This window comes from Somniosus microcephalus, unplaced genomic scaffold (genome assembly GCF_052327205.1).
Source record: "Somniosus microcephalus isolate GS21.2 unplaced genomic scaffold, FLI_Smic_1.0 scaffold1014, whole genome shotgun sequence".
NCBI classification, from domain to species: Eukaryota; Metazoa; Chordata; class Chondrichthyes; order Squaliformes; family Somniosidae; genus Somniosus; species Somniosus microcephalus.
The window spans coordinates 330-20962 of NW_028226201.1; the positions used below are offsets into that span (position 1 = coordinate 330).

Consider the following 20633-nt stretch of genomic DNA (forward strand, 5'->3'; position numbering starts at 1 on the left):
ATCTCATTAATTTTCCTACCTTTCCCGTTTTTCAGGTAGGCCTCGAAGCCTCGGCCTCTCCTCCGCACACACGCCCGGAGCTAGGCACCTCCCGGCCCCAGTTAACAGCGGCCCCCGATCGCCGCCATCTTAGTGAAGGCTGGTGCGGCGGTGGCATCACGGAGCTCCGCGGAGCAGGAGCGCGGCGGCGTCTAACTCTTTTCCCCCCCCCCCCGCAGTCTGTCTCTCTCTCTCTTCCCCGCGCCTCCTGAATGCGCGGGGGGAAGAGGCCCCGGGGCACCGTGGCCGCTTTCGGAGACTTCAACTCCGTGACAGGTGAGGAGGGTCTTTCTTCACGTAATCGGCCGCTCAGGCTCAGGCCCGGAGAGGAGAGGAGGGTTTCCAAGGCAACCAGGGCTCGGGCCGGGGGCGGGGTCTCTCTGCTCTTGAAGCCGGCTCGGGCGGGGGCGGGGCTCCAGAGATCGGGCCTCCGGAGATCGCGGGGGGGGGCGAGCCTCGGGAGATCGCGGGGGGCGAGCCTCGGGAGATCGCGGGGGGGGGGCGAGCCTCAGCAGATCGTGGGGGGCGAGCCTCGTGAGTTCGCGGGGAGGGGGGGCGAGCCTCGGGAGATCGCGGGGGGGGCGAGCCTCGGGAGATCGCGGGGGGGGAGGGGGGTGCGAGCCTCGAGAGATCGCAGAGGGGGGGAGGGGGGGCGAGCCTCGGGAGATCGCCGGTGGGGGGGGGCGGGTAGGGCGAGCCTGGGGAGGCGGGGGGAGCCTCGGGGGGGGGGGAGCCTCAGGAGATCGGGGGGGGGCGGCCAGCCTCGGGGGATCGGGGGGGTGGGGGAGCGAGCCTCGCGGGGGGGGGCGAGCCTCGGGAGATGGGGGGGGGGGGGGCTCGGAGAGTCGGGGGGGCGGGGCTCGGGAGATCGGGGCGGGGGGGAGCCTCGGGAGATCGGGTGGTGGGAGCCTCGGGAGATCGAGGGGGGGTGGAGCCTCGGGAGATCGAGGGGGGGGTGGAGCCTCGGGAGATCGAGGGGGGTGGAGCCTCGGGAGATCGGGGGTTGGGGGAGCCTCGGCAGATCGGGGGGGGAGCCTCGGCAGATCGGGGGGGGAGCCTCGGCAGATCGGGGGGGCGCGGGGCTCAGGGACTCCTCCCCCTTCCCCCCCGCTCCCTCTCCCCTCCCTCCTCTCCCCCCCCCCTCCCCCCTCTTCCCCCAGTCGCTCTCTCTCTTCCCCCCAGTCGCTCTCTCTCTTCCCCCCCAGTCGCTCTCTCTCTTCCCCCCAGTCGCTCTCTCTCTTCCCCCCCAGTCGCTCTCTCTCTTCCCCCCAGTCGCTCCTCTCTCTTCCCCCCAGTCGCTCTCTCTCTTCCCCCCCAGTCCGCTCTCTCTCTTCCCCCCCAGTCGCTCTCTCTCTTCCCCCCAGTCGCTCTCTCTCTTCCCCCCCAGTCGCTCTCTCTCTTCCCCCCAGTCGCTCTCTCTCTTCCCCCCAGTCGCTCTCTCTCTTCCCCCCCAGTCGCTCTCTCTCTTCCCCCCAGTCGCTCTCTCTCTTCCCCCCAGTCGCTCCTCTCTCTTCCCCCCCAGTCGCTCTCTCTCTTCCCCCCCAGTCGCTCTCTCTCTCCCCCCCAGTCGCTCTCTCTCTTCCCCCCAGTCGCTCTCTCTCTTCCCCCCAGTCGCTCTCTCTCTTCCCCCCAGTCGCTCTCTCTCTTCCCCCCAGTCGCTCTCTCTCTTCCCCCCAGTCGCTCTCTCTCTTCCCCCCCAGTCGCTCTCTCTCTCCCCCCAGTCGCTCTCTCTCTTCCCCCCAGTCGCTCTCTCTCTTCCCCCCAGTCGCTCTCTCTCTTCCCCCCCAGTCGCTCTCTCTCTTCCCCCCCAGTCGCTCTCTCTCTTCCCCCCAGTCGCTCTCTCTCTTCCCCCCAGTCGCTCTCTCTCTTCCCCCCCAGTCTCTCTCTCTCTTCCCCCCCAGTCTCTCTCTCTCTTCCCCCCAGTCGCTCTCTCTCTTCCCCCCCAGTCGCTCTCTCTCTTCCCCCCCAGTCGCTCTCTCTCTTCCCCCCCAGTCGCTCTCTCTCTTCCCCCCCAGTCGCTCTCTCTCTCCCCCCCAGTCGCTCTCTCTCTTCCCCCCCAGTCGCTCTCTCTCTTCCCCCCCCAGTCGCTCTCTCTCTCTCCCCCCCAGTCGCTCTCTCTCTTCCCCCCGTCGCTCTCTCTCTTCCCCCCCAGTCGCTCTCTCTCTTCCCCCCCAGTCGCTCTCTCTCTTCCCCCCCAGTCGCTCTCTCTCTTCCCCCCCAGTCGCTCTCTCTCTTCCCCCCAGTCGCTCTCTCTCTTCCCCCCCAGTCGCTCTCTCTCTTCCCCCCCGTCGCTCTCTCTCTTCCCCCCCAGTCGCTCTCTCTCTTCCCCCCCAGTCGCTCTCTCTCTTCCCCCCCAGTCGCTCTCTCTCTTCCCCCCCAGTCGCTCTCTCTCTTCCCCCCAGTCGCTCTCTCTCTTCCCCCCCAGTCGCTCTCTCTCTTCCCCCCCAGTCGCTCTCTCTCTTCCCCCCAGTCGCTCTCTCTCTTCCCCCCCAGTCGCTCTCTCTCTTCCCCCCCAGTCGCTCTCTCTCTTCCCCCCCAGTCGCTCTCTCTCTTCCCCCCCAGTCGCTCTCTCTCTTCCCCCCCAGTCGCTCTCTCTCTTCCCCCCCAGTCGCTCTCTCTCTTCCCCCCCAGTCGCTCTCTCTCTTCCCCCCAGTCGCTCTCTCTCTTCCCCCCAGTCGCTCTCTCTCTTCCCCCCCAGTCGCTCTCTCTCTTCCCCCCCAGTCGCTCTCTCTCTTCCCCCCCAGTCGCTCTCTCTCTTCCCCCCAGTCGCTCTCTCTCTTCCCCCCCAGTCGCTCTCTCTCTTCCCCCCGTCAGTCCGCTCTCTCTCTTCCCCCCCAGTCGCTCTCTCTCTTCCCCCCCAGTCGCTCTCTCTCTTCCCCCCCAGTCGCTCTCTCTCTTCCCCCCCCAGTCGCTCTCTCTCTTCCCCCCCAGTCGCTCTCTATCTTCCCCCCCAGTCGCTCTCTCTCTTCCCCCCAGTCGCTCTCTCTCTTCCCCCCCAGTCGCTCTCTCTCTTCCCCCCCAGTCGCTCTCTCTCTTCCCCCCCAGTCGCTCTCTCTCTTCCCCCCCAGTCGCTCTCTCTCTTCCCCCAGTCGCTCTCTCTCTTCCCCCCAGTCGCTCTCTCTCTTCCCCCCAGTCGCTCTCTCTCTTCCCCCCCAGTCGCTCTCTCTCTTCCCCCCCAGTCGCTCTCTCTCTTCCCCCCCAGTCGCTCTCTCTCTTCCCCCCCAGTCGCTCTCTCCCCCCCCAGTCGCTCTCTCTCTTCCCCCCCAGTCGCTCTCTCTCTTCCCCCCAGTCGCTCTCTCTCTTCCCCCCAGTCGCTCTCTCTCTTCCCCCCAGTCGCTCTCTCTCTTCCCCCCCAGTCGCTCTCTCTCTTCCCCCCCAGTCGCTCTCTCTCTTCCCCCCCAGTCGCTCTCTCTCTTCCCCCCCCAGTCGCTCTCTCTCTTCCCCCCCAGTCGCTCTCTCTCTTCCCCCCCAGTCGCTCTCTCTCTTCCCCCCCAGTCGCTCTCTCTCTTCCCCCCCAGTCGCTCTCTCTCTTCCCCCCAGTCGCTCTCTCTCTTCCCCCCCAGTCGCTCTCTCTCTTCCCCCCAGTCGCTCTCTCTCTTCCCCCCCAGTCGCTCTCTCTCTTCCCCCCAGTCGCTCTCTCTCTTCCCCCCCAGTCGCTCTCTCTCTTCCCCCCCAGTCGCTCTCTCTCTTCCCCCCCAGTCGCTCTCTCTCTTCCCCCCCAGTCGCTCTCTCTCTTCCCCCCCAGTCGCTCTCTCTCTTCCCCCCCAGTCGCTCTCTCTCTTCCCCCCCAGTCGCTCTCTCTCTTCCCCCCCAGTCGCTCTCTCTCTTCCCCCCCAGTCGCTCTCTCTCTTCTCCCCCAGTCGCTCTCTCTCTTCCCCCCCAGTCGCTCTCTCTCTTCCCCCCCAGTCGCTCTCTCTCTTACCCCCCAGTCGCTCTCTCTCTTCCCCCCCAGTCGCTCTCTCTCTTCCCCCCCAGTCGCTCTCTCTCTTCCCCCCAGTCGCTCTCTCCCCCCCAGTCGCTCTCTCTCTTCCCCCCCCGTCGCTCTCTCTCTTCCCCCCCAGTCGCTCTCTCTCTTCCCCCCCAGTCGCTCTCTCTCTTCCCCCCCAGTCGCTCTCTCTCTTCCCCCCCAGTCGCTCTCTCTCTTCCCCCCAGTCGCTCTCTCTCTTCCCCCCCTAGTCGCTCTCTCTCTTTTCCCCCCGTCGCTCTCTCTCTTTTCCCCCCGTCGCTCTCTCTCTTTTCCCCCAGTCGCTCTCTCTCTTTTCCCCCCGTCGCTCTCTCTCTTTTCCCCCCAGTCGCTCTCTCTCTTTTCCCCCCAGTCGCTCTCTCTCTTTTCCCCCCCAGTCGCTCTCTCTCTTTTCCCCCAGTCGCTCTCTCTCTTTTCCCCCAGTCGCTCTCTCTCTTTTCCCCCCAGTCGCTCTCTCTCTTTTCCCCCAGTCGCTCTCTCTCTTTTCCCCCCAGTCGCTCTCTCTCTTTTCCCCCCAGTCGCTCTCTCTCTTTTCCCCCAGTCGCTCTCTCTCTTTTCCCCCAGTCGCTCTCTCTCTTTTCCCCCCAGTCGCTCTCTCTCTTTTCCCCCCAGTCGCTCTCTCTCTTTTCCCCCCAGTCGCTCTCTCTCTTTTCCCCCCAGTCGCTCTCTCTCTTCCCCCCCAGTCGCTCTCTCTCTTCCCCCCCAGTCGCTCTCTCTCTTTTCCCCCCCCCCCCCCCACCAGTCGCTCGCTCTCTCTTCCAACAACAACATGCCCTCGAAAAAGCCTCGGCACCGCCGGGCACTCCAGCTAGTATATATATATATATATATTAATAGTTGTTCTGAGTTTTGGAAAGGTAGAGAAAAGGAAACATCAGCTGGTCTGGCAGTTTGTAGAACTGCACTCATGGTCCAAATGACAGAGATAAGAAGCAAAACAGAAAGAAGGGGCTCAGTTACAAACAGACTGTTTGTAAGTAACCTATGACCTGCAGCCCAGTATTATAGACCGAATAAGGGTCACGAGGGCTTAGATGCCTGTGGTAAACCACTGTTTGTATTCCACTGTGTACATGTCTGTACATGCCTCGGCTGACTCCTCCCACGAGTCCAGGTATAAAGGTGACTGCTCCACAGTCCCTCTGTATTCTGGACTGGTCGACCACTCGAGGCACACCTTCATTCTCTTGTTAATAAAAGCCTGTTAGTTACTCGCTTAACCTCAGTCTTTTGAGTGATTGATAGCGCATCAATTTTATTAACAAGATTTTTTTATAATGGAGAAGATCCTCACACCAGCATGCCTAGACTTAGACCATCGGGAGACGGACGCATCCACCAAGTTTGCTCACTGGCTTAGGTGCTTTGAAAAATTCCTGATCGCCTCCGCTGCAATGGTCAAATCGGATGAGGACAAACTGGATGTCCTGACCTCCAAAGTGAACCACTGAGCGTACTCGGTCATCCAGGATGCGACCTCGTACACGGCTGCTATCAAGCTCCTCAAGGACCAGTACACGCGCCCAGTGAACGAGGTGTACGCCAGGCACCTCCTGGGGAGTCGTAAACAACAACCTGGGGAATCGACCGAGGAATACCTTCAGGCACTGTCTGTGCTTGGCCGGGCCTATGGTTGTAAGGATGTAAAGGCCGCCGTGTACACAGAGGAACTTATCCGGGACGCTTTTGTAGCGGGCCACAGGTCCAATTACACCCGACAGCGACTGTTGGAGCAGAGTGACCTCGACCTCAACAAGGCCTCTGAACTCGCACTATCATTGGACGCAGCCTACCGGGGCATGGATGCCTACTCCTCTGCACCATGGACGCCGCGGGGAACGACAGCCTGGGACACGGTAGGACCGTCTCATAGCGCCGTGCCACCCCAGCCACATCCCAGTAACGGCCCAACTACCGCAGCAGTGTCCCAAGGCCAGAAATGCTACTTCTGTGGCCAGGCCAAACACCCCAGAGCGCGCTGCCCGGCAAAAAATGCGATCTGCTCGGGCTGTGGGAAGAAGGGACACTACGCCAGCGTCTGCAGGGCCAAAGCCACCCCGAACCCCAGCAGCGCCGCGTGTGGGCCGTGCGGGCCGCCATCTTGGGCCTCCCCAGCCATGTGCGAACCACCGGAACAGCAGCCATTTTGGACGCCTCCAGCCACATGGGGATCATGGACGCCGCCATCTTGGACGCCAGCCGGGACGCAGCAGGCCCCCAACACCGCCTCATCTGATACCCGCAACGACACACCGACCCCTATGCTGGCCTCCGTTACGCTGGACCAAGCGAGACCGCACCAACTGGCCCGGTCCACAATGGACATTAAGGTAAATGGTCACGAAACAATCTGCCTTTTTGACTCTGGGAGCACGGAGAGCTTCATCCACCCCGACACAGTGCGGCGTTGCTCTCTCCCAGTCCTGCCTGCGCACCAGCGGATTTCTATGGCCTCCGAGTCCCAGTCGGCGGACATTGGTGGCTACTGCGTGGTGACACTTTTAGTAGACGGGACTGTGTATGATAATTTTAAACTTCTGGTCCTGCCCCACCTCTGCGCTGCCATTCTACTAGGGTTAGATTTTCAGTGCCACCTTAAAAGTGTTACGATGGCGTACGGTGGACACCCCCCCCCCCCCCCACTCACAGGCCGCAGCCAGCAGCTTCCAAATTGCCCGCCGCGCACCAGGTGCAACCTCTCCACACTCAGAGTCACCCCCCCCCACTGTTTGCTAACCTCACCCCCGACTGTAAGCCCATCGCCACAAAGAGCAGGCGATACAGTGCCGGGGACAGGGTTTTCATTAAAACCGAAGTGGAGCGGCTCCTGAAGGAGGGGATTATTGAGGGCAGCACCAGCCCCTGGCGAGCCCAGGTTGTGGTCGTTAAGACCAGCGAGAAGCAGCGCCTGGTCATCGACTACAGCCAGACAATAAATCGCTACACCCTGCTGGATGCTTACCCACTGCCCCGCATAGCTGATATGGTCAACCAGATCGCGCAGTACCGCGTCTTCTCGACCATTGACCTGAAATCAGCATACCACCAGCTCCCTATCCGCCCTGAGGACCGCCAGTATACTGCCTTTGAGGCAAACGGCCGCCTCTATCACTTCCTTAGGGTTCCCTTTGGCGTCACCAACGGGGTCTCCGTCTTCCAAAGGGAGATGGACCGGATGGTCGATCAAAATGCGTTGCAGGCCACTTTCCCATATCTGGACAATGTGACCATCTGCGGCCATGACTTGCAGGACCATGACGCAAACCTCGAAAAATTCCTCTGCACCGCCCAACTCCTGAACCTGACGTATAACAAGGAGAAGTGCATATTCCGCACAACCCGCCTCGCCATCCTTGGCTGTGTTGTGGAACACGGAGTCATCGGTCCCGACCCCGACCGGATGCGTCCCCTTATGGAACTCCCACTGCCCCACTGCCTCAAGGCCCTGAAGAGGTGCCTAGGGTTTTTCTCCTATTATGCCCAGTGGGTCCCCTACTATGCGGACAAGGCCCGTCCGCTGATCAAGTCCACCTCTTTTCCCTTGATGGCAGAGGCCCGCTTAGCCTTCCACCGTATCAAGGAAGACATTGCCAAAGCCACCATGCACGCAGTGGACGAATCCATCCCCTTCCAGGTGGAAAGCGACGCGTCCGACTTTGCCCTGGCCGCTACCCTTAATCAGGCAGGGAGACCCGTGGCCTTTTCACGAACCCTCCGGGGCCCGGAGACCAGACACTCCGCTGTTGAGAAGGAGGCCCAGGCTATTGTGGAGGCTGTGCATCATTGGAGGCACTACCTGGCCGGAAAATGATTTACCCTGCTCACTGACCAGCATTCAGTTGCTTTTATGTTTAACAACAAGCAGAGGGGCAAAATCAAAAACGACAAGATCTTGAGGTGGAGAATCGAACTTTCCACCAACAATTACGAGATCTTGTACCGGCCCGGGAAGCTCAATGAACCCCCGGATGCTCTATCGCATGGCACCTGCGCCAGCGCGCAGATCGATCGACTGCGGGCCCTCCACAATGACCTCTGCCACCCGGGGGTCACCAGGTTCTTCCACTTCATCAAGGCCCGCAACCTGCCTTACTCCATTGAGGAGGTCAGGACCATGACCAGGAACTGCCAAGTCTGCGCTGAGTGCAAACCGCACTTTTATAGACCAGACAGGGCTCACCTGATAAAAGCCACTCGCCCCTTCGAGCGCCTGAGCGTTGATTTTAAAGGGCCTCTCCCCTCCTCCGACCGCAATGTGTACTTCCTCAACATTATTGATGAGTACTCCCGTTTCCCGTTCGCCATCCCCTGCCCGGACATGACCAGTGCCACGGTCATTAAATGTCTGAACGACCTCTTCACCCTGTTCGGTTTCCCCAGCTATATCCATAGCGACCGGGGCTCATCGTTTATGAGCGACGAACCCCGCCAGTACCTGCTCGCTAGGGGTATTGCCACAAGCAGGACCACCAGTTACAACCCCCGGGGGAACGGACAGGTGGAAAGAGTGAATGCGACAGTTTGGAAGGCCGCCCTGCTAGCCTTAAAGTCTAGGGGCCTTCTGACCTCCCGCTGGCAGGATGTGCTCCCCGATGCGCTCCACTCTATTCGGTCACTGCTCTGCACGGCCACTAATGCCACCCCTCATGAGAAAAAGTTTGTCTTCCCAAGGAAGTCCACATCGGGGACATCGCTACCACCATGGCTGACGTCCCCAGGGCCGGTCCTACTGAGAAGACACGTGAGGACCCATAAAATGGACCCCCTGGTCGAGAGGGTCGACCTCCTCCACGCCAACCCCCAGTATGCTTACATTGCGTACCCGGACGGGCGGGAGGACACAGTCTCCATACGAGACCTCGCACCCTCGGGGGCCCCAGTAACCCACTTCCCACTACCACCCCCCCCCCCCATGATCCAATATCCAACCCCAGCAGACGGCACGCCTGGGCCCCGCGACCCGCTCGACACCCACGAGGGCTACACACCAGTGCCCCAGCCTACGCGGGACTCGACGCCGGAAGCTTCACTACCCCTGCCGTCGCCACGTTGATCACAGCGGCAGACAAGACCTCTGGAGAGACTCCAATACACAAACTTTTAATACACTTCACCCCGCCGGACTCATTTTTAAACAAGGGGTGAATGTGGTAAACCACTGTTTGTATTCCACTGTGTACATGTCTGTACATGCCTCGGCTGACTCCTCCCACGAGTCCAGGTATAAAGGTGACTGCTCCACAGTCCCTCTGTATTCTGGACTGGTCGACCACTCGAGGCACACCTTCATTCTCTTGTTAATAAAAGCCTGTTAGTTACTCGCTTAACCTCAGTCTTTTGAGTGATTGATAGCGCATCAATGCCAGAATCATTATAAGATATGGTTAATTAACTAATATACAATGTCAAATCAATTGAAAGACTAGATTTTGTAATCAATCAACTTTTTCTTAAAGATTTTAACTGGAGAACAATTGTTGCTTAAGCAGTGATGTAATAACCACGTGAATTTATGTATCTTCTGTATTTTTTTTTCAGCTCCTTGAGGTGTATAAAAGGAGCCTAACAGCTATGTAAAGTTGAGAAGGTGCTCATACAGACCGCGGGGTCTAAGGCGCTTCTCCCAGAGCTCTGATAATAAACTGCATCTTTTTACTTTTACATGGTTTAGATGTGAATTTATTTTCACCCCAACTCTGACTTTTTTTCTGTATTTTGGGCTTTTCTTTCATATTTTTAATGTCACTCATACTGATTAAGTTTGCTTTTGCCCCAGTGTCTAGTTTCAATGTAACTAATGCTCCATTTACCTGCAGTGGCATCATCCATTTGTCCTCTTTTACTGCATTAACTTTATGTTCAGCATTGTCCATTCCTGAGGGCTGCACATTTTCTGTATCCTTTTCTATATTGTCACATGACACCATTCCTACAAAAAATGCCTCACTTAAATCAGTGTCCTCAATCACATTGACTTGTTGCCCTTTCTTTGTTTTTACTTTTGAAAATCATTGTTTGGCAAAATGATTCTTTCCATTACATTTTGTGCACATTTTCCCAAACGCTGGGCATTGTCTTGACTGGTGTTGGTAACCACAGCGTTTACAATTAAAAATTCCATCCTCCGATTGCTTTGCATTTCTGTTCTGCCCACATTTCTTCCCCTTGTAGGACACAGCATCGACAGCAGCACAGTCACTCATTACAGTCGCATCATTATTAATTTCACTGAAAGTCTTTGCGTGCTGTTGAGCTAGCTCACTGGCATGGCATATTTTCACAGCATCCTCCAATGTTAGTTCAGTTTCTCTCAACAAACGTTCCCTGACTTTCTTATCATGAATACCAAACACAATCTGGCCACGAATCATGGATGATTTCAGCTCAGAGAAATTACATGTCTGTGCTTTCGGTTTCAGATCGGTCACAAAGCTATCAAAAGTCTCGTTTTGCTGCTGTGTCCGTGAACGGAACACATACCTCTCATGGGTCTCGTTCTTTTTGGGAGAACAATGTGTATCAAACTTCTTTAGCACATTGTCCATTTTTTCTCTGTCCTCCTCTTGATCAAATACAAACGTATTAAATACCTCTATTGCCTGCGGGCCTGCAACCATGAGCAGTAACGCTATTTTCCTTGTGTCTGGCATCGTACCGAACCCGATGGCAGCAATGTAGAGTTCGAATTGTTGTTTGAAAGTCCGCCAATTGCAGTCGACAGTCCCCGTGAGTTTCAAACCCTCCGGTGGCTTCAAATTCTCCATGTCGCATTTCACAATATTCAGCAGATATTACCAATCCTAGTACCATGTTATTATGTTCATAAATAAATAGACGTTTTCATTATGAACAGCTAGCTTGAGCTAGTCATTTATTCAGCCATGTGGACTAGTGTACAGGCATCCATCTTGACTACTGCCTTGTGGGTAGCCCACTACTAAACATACAGCTCCACCTCGTGTACCATTCTAGAATGACATGTTACTGATCATTACACTTATAAAACATCTTTGGGCTTTCCTTGCCAATATTTTTTCAAGCCCTCTCTTTGCTTTCTTAATTTCCTTTTTAATTTCACCCCGCACTTTCTATACTCCTCTAGGCTTTCTGTAGTATTTAGCTCTCGGTATCTGACATAAGCTCTTTTTTGCCTTATCCTACCCTGTATGCCCCATGACATCCAGGGGGCTATAGATTTGGGAGTCCCACCCTTTTTCTTTGTGGGAACATATTTGCTTTAGATCCTCACTATCTCCCCCTTGAAAGCGTCCCACTGCTCTGACACCTTTTAAGTAGCTGTTTTCAGTCCACTATTGCTAAATTACATCTCAGCTTAGTAAAATTGGCATTTCCCCAATTGAGGACTTCCAGAAGGCATTTGATAAAGTCCCTCATAAGCGACTGTTAGCTAAAGTGAAGCTCATGGAATTGAAGGCAAATTATTGACCTGGTTAGGGAATTGGCTGAGCGGCAGGAGACGGAGAGTATGGATAATGGGCAAGTACTCTAATTAGCAGGATGTGCCTAGTGGTGTCCCGCAAGGATCTGTGTTGGGGCCTCAACTATTCACAGTATTTATTAATGACTTAGATGATGGGATAGAAAGCCACATATCCAAGTTTGCTGATGAGACAAAGATAGGCGGCATTGTAAGCAGTGTCGATGGAAGCTTAAAATTACAAAGGGTTAGTAATAGATTAAATGGGCAAAACTCTGGAAATGGATTTCAATGTGAGGTCATCCACGTTGGACCTAAAATGGATAGAACAGATTACTGTACTTTCTAAATGGTAAAAAGCTAGAAACAGTGGAGGTCCAGAGAAACTTGGGGGTCCAGGTACATAGATCATTAAAAGGGAGTGCACCGTAGATATACCAGAATGAAACCTCGACTTCAAGGGTTAAATCATGAGGAGAGATTACACAAATTAGGGTTGCATTCCCTGGAATTTAGAAGGATAAGGTGTGATTTCATAGAATGGTTACAGTGCAGAAGGAGGCCATTCGGCCCGTCGAGCACTTCAGCTAGTCCCACTCCCCTGCCCCTTCCCCATAGCCCTTCAATTTTTTTTCCTTCAGGTACTTATCCAACTCCCTTTTGAAAGCCACGATTGAATCTGCCTCCACCACCCTTTCAGGCAGTGCATTCTAGATCCTAACCACTCGCTGCTTAAAAAAAAAGTTTTTTTCTTATGTCATCTTTGATTCTTCTGTCAATCACCTTTAATCTGTGTCCTCTGGTTCTTGACCCTTCCACCAATGGGAACAGTTTCTCTCTGTCTAGACCCCCTCATGATTTTGAACACCTCTATCAAATCTCCTCTCAACCTTCTCTGCTCTAAGGAGAACAACCCCAGCTTCTCCAATCTATCCATGTAACTGATATCCCTCATCCCTGGAACCATTCTTGTAAGTCTTTTCTGCACCCCCTCTAAGGCCTTCACATCCTTCCTAAAGTGCGGTGCCCAGAATTGGACACAATACTCCAGTTGAGGCTGAACCAGTGTTTTATAAAAGTTCATCATAATTTCTTTGCTTTTGTACTCTATACCTCTATTTATGAAGCCCAGTATGCATTTTTAACCACTTTTTGAACCTGCCCTGCCACCTTCAATGATTTGTGCTCACCTACCCCCAGGTCTCTCTGTTCATGCACCCCCTTTAGAATTGTACCCTTTAGTTTATATTACCTTGCCTCGTTCTTCCTACTAAAATGAATCGCTTTGCACTTTTCTGCGTTAAATTTCATCTGCCACGTGTCCGCCCATTCCACCAGCCTGTCTATGTCCTCTTGAAGTCAATCACTATCCTCCTCACTGTTCACTATACTTCCAAGTCTTGTGTCATCTGCAAATTTTGAAATTGTGCCCTGTACACCCCAGTCCAAGTCATTAATATATCAAGAAAAGCAGTGGTCCTAGTACCGACCCCTGGGGAACACTACTACCTTCCTCCAGTCCGAAAAACAACCATTCACCACTACTCTGTTTCCTCTCACTTAGCCAATTTCATATCCATGCTGTCACTGTCCCTTTTATTCCATGGGCTTCAACTTTGCTGGCAAACCTATTATGTGGCACTTTAGCAAACACCTTTTGGAAGTCCATGTATACCACATCAACCGCATTGCCCTCATCAACCCTCTCTGTTACCTCATCAAAAAAACTCATTCAAATTAGTTAAACATGATTTGCCTTTAACAAATCCATGCTGGCTTTCCTTAATTAATCCACACTTGTCCAAGTGACTGTTAATTTTGTCCCGGATTATCGTTTCTAGAAGCCTCCCCACTACCAAGGTTAAACTGACTGGCCTGTAGTTGCTGGGTTTATCCTTGCACCCCTTCTTGAACAAAGGTGTAACATTTGCAATTCTCCAGTCCTCTGGCACTACCCCTGTATCTAAGGAGGATTGGAAGATTATGGCCAGTACCTCCGCAATTTCCACCTTTACTTCCCTCGGCATCCGAGGATTCATCCCATCCAATCCTGGTGACTTATCTACTTTAAGTACAGCCAGCCTTTCCCCCTCGTGGGAATGTACCTCGACTGTACTCGAACCATCTCTTTAAAAGTAGCCCATTGCTCGATTACTGTTTTGCCTGCCAATCTTTGATTCCAATTTACCTGGGCCAGATCCATTCTCAACCCACTGAAATTGGCCTTCCTCCAATTAAGTATTTTTACTCTAGATTGCTCCTTGTCCTTTTCCATAGCTAATCTAAACCTTATGATACTATGATCACTGTTCCCTAAATGTTCCCCTACTGACACTTGCTCCACTTGACCCACCTCATTCCCCAGCATCAGATCCAGCAATGCCTCCTTCCTCGTTGGGCTGGAAACGTACTCATCAAGAAAGTTTTCCTGAACACACTTCAGAAATTCTCTCTGCCCTTTACACTATTACTATCCCAGCCTACATTAGGATAGTTGAAGTCCCCTATTATCACTACTCTCTGTAATTTCCCTGCAAGTTTGCTCCTCTGTATCCTTCCCACTAGTTGGTGGCCTATAGAATACACCTAGTAGTGTAATGGCACCTCTATTGTTTCTTAACTCTAACCAAATAGATTCTGTCCTTGATCCCTCCAGGACATCCTCTCTCTCCAGCATTGTAATATTCTCCTTAATCAATAGTGCCACCCCACTTCCTTTCTTTCCTTCCCTATCTTTCCTGAACACCTTATATCCAGGAATATTTAGAACCCAATGACATGAATCAGTCATTCATGAAAGAAAGACTTATGAAATAATACTGAGCAGCCTGCAGGTGGTGCTGTCCAGGGAGAGTATAAATACTTGGGCACGGGCCCAGCTTGCGCAGGACATTCTTAATGGGAACTAGTGAAGGACACAACTAGACCTCTGTTGTAAAACAGTTGATTAAAGCTTTGTTTAACGCTTAGACCAAGTGCCTAGTAGTTTTCTTACATCAATTTAATCAACTGGAACTTGCTCCACGCTCTGAGTGATTTTGGGAACAGACGGCTATGACTCAAACGGTAGAAGGGAACCAGACGTAGTAATCAATCCATCATGGAGAAACTCCTTAGACCCGCCCGTCTTGACCTGGACCCAAATTCACCTATAACTGCTAAGGTATGGAAACACTGGTATCATACCTTCAGCAACTTCCTCGGGGCTTGTGGTGAGAATATTCCTGATAAGTTACAAATGCTTGCCAATTATGTATCTCCTCATGTGTTCGACTATATCGAAGACTGTGTAGACTATGACTCCGCTATCCAAATACTGCAGCAACTATATGTTAAGGCCCCAAACTAAATTTTTGCTCGGCACTTACTGGCCACAACTCGACAACAACCCGGGGTATCACTTGATGAATTCCTTCAAAAGCTTCGCAAGCTCAGAAAAGACAATAATCTCAAAGCTGTCTCAGCTGAGCAGCACCAGGAGGAATTAATTCATGATTCTTTTATTAATGGAATTGTGTCTCCCTTCATACACCAGCGTCTGTTGGAGAATAAAACCCTCGAGTTACAAGCTGCCTATGACCAGGCATATTCTCTGGACTTAGCAAAAAAAATGCAGATGCCTATCTTTTACCAAGTGCATGGACTGCTGCTATTACTTTTAGTGACTCCTCCGATAAGCCTCAGGCGGAAGCCCTCACTGATGACGAATCTATCCTAGCTGATAACGACCCTACCCTAGCGGCATCTTGGCAATCTAAAAAGAAGTGTTTCTTCTGTGGAGGTGCATTTCAATATAGGAAATTTTGTCCTGCTCGTAATGCAACCTGCAATCATTGCAGTAAAAAAGGTCACTTTTCTAAAGTATGTCAGTCAAGAGCCTCTCCTAGGGTTACAGCTGCTATCTATAAAACTGTTCCTTCCCCAAGAGCCACTACAAATGTTACAGCTGTCATCTATAAAACTGCTCCTCCCCCAAGAGCTACTACTAATGTTACAGCTGTCAAGTATAAAACTGCCCCATCTCACATCACAGCTGTTTTTCCCCAAAGCCTGTCCCATGCAGCCACGAAGGTTTTGGTAAATGGACTAATCGACTCATGTAGCTCTGACAGCTTCATCAGTGAGCAGGCTGTCAGTAAGTTAAAACTGCATATTTACCCCTCGGACAGGGAAATTGCAATGGCTCTGACGACACTGACCACCAACTCTTCCGGCTTTTGTCTTGTCGACCTTATTCTCAATGGCCACACTTATTTTTCCACCCAGCTTGGGGTGCTCAAAAACCTATGCAGTGATGTGCTCCTGGAACAGGATTTCCAGAAACAACACAAAAGACTCACTTTCGAGTTTGGAAGGTCAAAGCCAGAGCTTACTATTTCCAAAGTACCGTTTTGTGTGCTTTCGGCAGCTTCGCTCGACAAGCCCTCCTTGTTCGCCAATCTTTACCCCTGATGTAAGCCCATAGTCACTAAATCACGACGTTTCAGTCAAGATGATCTATCCTTTATTGAGGCAGAAATCTCTCACCTTCTAGTGGACGGTATCATTGCGCCATGTTCGTTTTCCTGGCGGGCTCAAGTCGTCATTGTTAAAAATCCTCTGAAGCAACACAAGAAATGTCTTTGCATCGATTACTCGCAAACTATTAACCAGTATACCGACCTGGATGCCTACCCACTACCACGCATCGATGACATGGTCAATAACCTTGCCAACTACAAGGTATTTTCAACTTTTGACTTAGCGCATATCATCAAGTACCGTTAAAGAACTCTGACAAGAAGTATACGGCCTTTGAGGCCAACGGTCGGCTTTACCAGTTTTGTCGCCTTCCATTTCAGGTCACCAATGGGGTGGCCGTCTTTCAACGGGCAATGGACAGTCTAGTCAAACAGGAGAACTTAACGGACACTTTTCCATATCTGGATAATATCACCATTGCTGGTCATGATCAGAAGGAGCATGATGCCAACCTCCAGAAATTTCTTGACGTTCTCCGTCGTCGCAACTTAACCTTAAATGAGTCCAAATCCGTGAAATCAGTACCATCAGTCAACATCCTTGGCTACTGGGTGGGCAATGGTGTCATCAAACCGGATCCGGAGTGATTTCATCCGCTTCAGGAGCTCCCTCCCCCTACGAATCTCGGCTCTCTTCGTCGGGTCCTCGGCATGTTCGCCTATTATGTGAAATGGATACCCCACTTCTCCGACAAGATCCAGCCCCTGCTTCACATGAAGTCATTTCCGTTGGACGCAATAGCTATTTCAGCTTTCGACCTCCTCAAGCAACAACTGGAAAAAGCCACGCTTCGTTCCATCGATGAAAATCTCCCTTTCGTGGTCGAGTGCGATGCATCAGATGTGGCGATCTCGGCTACCTTGAATCAAGGTGGTCGACCCGTTGCATTTCTGTCCAGAACTTTGCAGGGTAGCGAGCTCCATTATCCTCCTGTCGAGAAGGAGGCTACGGCTATATTTGAAGCAGTACGTAAATGGAGTCATTTTCTCGCTCATCGCCATTTCACGCTTATAACCGATCAGCGCTCCGTGGCCTTTATGCTGGATAACCGGAAACGCACTAAGGTTAAGAATAACAAAATACAGCTCTGGAGAATGGAATTAGCCGCCTTTGGCTACACCATACATTATCGACCCGGCAAAGAGAATGTGGCCCCGGATACCCTCACACGTGCATTCTGCTCTTCCATGTCAACTTCGATTCTTGCGGATCTTCATACTGATTTATGCCATCCTGATGTTACCCATATGTTACACTTTGTGCGATCTAAAAAATCTCCCATTTTCTACAGAAGACGTGAAAAGAACATGCTCCTCCTCTAGAATTTGCACGGAATTAAAACCGAAATTCTTCCATCCGTCGGATGGCTCGCTCATACACGCTACACAGCCTATGCAGCGACTCAGCATTGACTTTAAGGGGCCACTGCCTTCTTCAACGCGAAACACCTACTTGCTTACTATGGTGGATGAATATTCATGCTTTCCTTTGCTTTCCCCAGTCCCAATATGCTTACTTCCACAGTGATCAAATGCCTCGATCAGGTCGTTTCCCTCTGCGGTACGGCCAATTTCATCCACGCTGATCGGGGTCCCTCCTTCATGTCAAGCAAACTCAAAAGTTCTCTCTCCCAACGGGGAATCGCCACAAGTAAAACGACACCGTATCATCCTATTGGAAACGGACAGGTTGAGAGATACAATGCTATCATTTGGAACGCTGTTCGTCTTGCACTAAGGTCACACAACCTACCAGACTAGCAGTGGGAAACTATGCTCCCTGACGCGTTGCATTCTATCAGTTCTCTCCTTTCTACATCCACCAATGTTACTCCTCACGAATGATTCATAAGAACATAAGAACATAAGAAATAGGAGCAGGAGTAGGCCAATCGGCCCCTCGAGCCTGCTCCGCCATTCAATAAGATCATGGCTGATCTGATCCTAACCGCCAATCCACTATCACAGAACCATCTCCTGAATCTAACAGAATTAGACACACGAAATAGGAGCAGGATCAGGCTACACGGCCGCTGGGACGGCTCCGCTACCCACAGGGCCATGACCGATCTGAACCTAGACTCATGTCCAAATTCCTGCCCGCTCCCCGTAACCCTTAATTCCCTTTACTTCTAGGAAACTGTCTATTTCTGTTTTAAATTTATGTAATGATGTAGCTTCTACAGCTTTTTGGGGCAGCATATTCCATGGACCTACCACCCTCTGAGTGAAATAGTTCCTCCTCATCCCAGTTTTGAAAGAGCAGCCCCTTATTCTAAGACTATGCCCCCTAGTTCTAGTTTCACCCATCATCGGGAACATCTTCCCCGCATCCACCCGATCCAACCCCTTCACAATCTTATATGTTTCAATAAGATCGCCTCTCATTCTTCTGAACTCCAATGAGTAGAGTCCCAATCTACTCAACCTCTCCTCATATGTCCATCCCCTCATCCCCGGGATTAACCGAGTGAACCTTCTTTGTACTGACTCGAGAGCAAGTATGTCCTTTCTTAAGTATGGACACCAAAACTGTACGCAGTATTCCAGGTGCGGTCTCACCAATACCTTGTACAACTGTAGCAATACCTCCCTATTTTTATATTCTATCCCCCTAGCAATGAAAGCCAACATTCCATTGGCCTTCTTAATCACTTGCTGCACCTGCATACTAACCTTTTGAGTTTCGTGCACCAGGACCCCCAGATCCCTTTGTACTTCAGTACTTTCCAGTTTCTTGCCATTAAGATAATAACTTGCTCTACGATTTTTCCTGCCAAAGTGCATAACCTCACACTTTCCAGTATTGTATTCCATCTGCCAAATCTCTGCCCACTTACTTAGCCTGTCTATGTCCCCTTGCAGGTTTTTGATGTCCTCCTCACTCACTACTTTCCCCCCCATCTTAGTATCATCTGCAAACTTTGATATGTTACACTCGGTCCCCTCCTCCAAATCGTTAATATAGATTGTAAAGAGTTGGGGACCCAGCACTGACCCCTGCGGAACACCACTCGTTACTGATTGCCAGTCTGAGAATGAACCATTTATCCCAACTCTCTGCCTTCTGTTAGATAGCCAATCCTCTATCCATGCCAGAATATTACCCCCAATCCCGTGATTTTTTATCTTAAGCAATAATCTTTTGTGTGGCACCTTGTCAAATGCCTTTTGGAAGTCTAAATACACTACGTCCACTGGTTCCCCTTTATCCACCCTATATGTTACTTCCTCAAAGAACTCCAGCAAATTGGTCAAACATGACTTCCCCTTCATAAAACCATGCTGACTTTGTCCTATTAAATTATGATTATCCAAATGTCCTGTTACTGTCTCCTTAATGATGGACTCCAAACTTTTACCTACCACAGATGTTAGGCTAACCGGTCCAGCGTCGCTCCACTCATGGGACGTCCCTACCATCATGGTTGGCAGCTCCTGGCCCCGTGCTGCTCCGAAGATTCGTCCGATCCTCCAAGAGTGATCCCCTTGTCGACGAAGTGGAACTAACAGATGTCAATCCTACATACGCATACGTGCGGTACCCTGATGGCCGGGAGTCCAGTTTCACTTCGGGATCTGGCTCCCTGCCCATGGACCCAATCGATAGAGAGATCCGTATTAACGACGCTGATACTCTGCGCTCCTCTGAGGATGACACCCTACCCGGGACGTCAAGGGATCTGCCAGCTATTCTGCCGGATCAACCCGGGGAACAGAGCACTCCCCGCGGGATGACCACCCGAAGCCAGAACACCGGTCAATCACCGATTACTGAGCAAGATGAAGCCAGCTCTGCGCCTGTGTGGGCCCACACCCGGAGTCACGATCTCCCCAGTCCCCCTCAGGTCGATCAAAGTGACACGGGCTCTGCCAGCCCGCCGGTACGAACCAAGCGACCCAGGGACCCAGACATGGTCCGAGGAGACGTACCTTCCAGCCACAAATGGAGATCCAAACGACTGTGGCTATTCGTAGTCCGATTAATCCGATAGAAGGAAGTCGCCGGACTACCAATCCTTCAGGCGGGAAGAATGACATGAATCAGTCATTCATGAAAGAAAGACTTATGAAATAATACTGAGCGGCCTGCGGGTGGCGCTGTCCAGGGAGCGTATAAATACTCGGGTATGGGCCCAGCTTGTGCAGGACATTCTTAACAGGAACTAGTGAAGGACACAACTAGACTGTTGTAAAACAGTTGATTAAAGCTTTGTTTAACGCTTGGACTAAGTGCCTCGTAGTTTTCTTACGTCACCCAATCCTGCCCTTTTTTGAGCCAGGTCTCCGTTATCACCACAATATCATATTCCCATGTGGCTATTTGCGCCTGCAGTTCACCAACCTTACTTACCACGCTTCATGCACTTACACACATGCACTGTAAACCTGTCTTGGACCTTCTTGCATTCTCTCTTAATCTGACCCCACCTAATACCACACTGTTTCTTACTCTAGTGCTAGCTGTCTCCCAATCCTTTGTGCACCTTGTTCCTCCTTTCTAATGCTAGATCCTGGTGCCCAGCCCCCTGCCAAATTAGTTTAAACCCTCCCCAACAGCACTAGCAACCGCCCCCCCCCCCGCCACCCTGCAGGGATATTGGTTCTGGCTCTGTTGAGGTGCAACCTGTCTGGCCCGTACAAGTCCCACCTTCCCCAGAACCGGTCCCAA

General features: G+C 52.2%; 1 long non-coding RNA gene across 1 annotated transcript; it reads left to right on the forward strand.

Moving 5' to 3' along the window:
- The first annotated feature begins 270 nt into the window (after nucleotides 1-270).
- Nucleotides 271-20190, forward strand: LOC147080907 (uncharacterized). Its single transcript, XR_015076969.1, has 2 exons — nucleotides 271-315; nucleotides 19333-20190. It is a non-coding gene; the product is annotated as an uncharacterized LOC147080907 (long non-coding RNA).
- The last annotated feature ends 443 nt before the right edge of the window (nucleotides 20191-20633 follow it).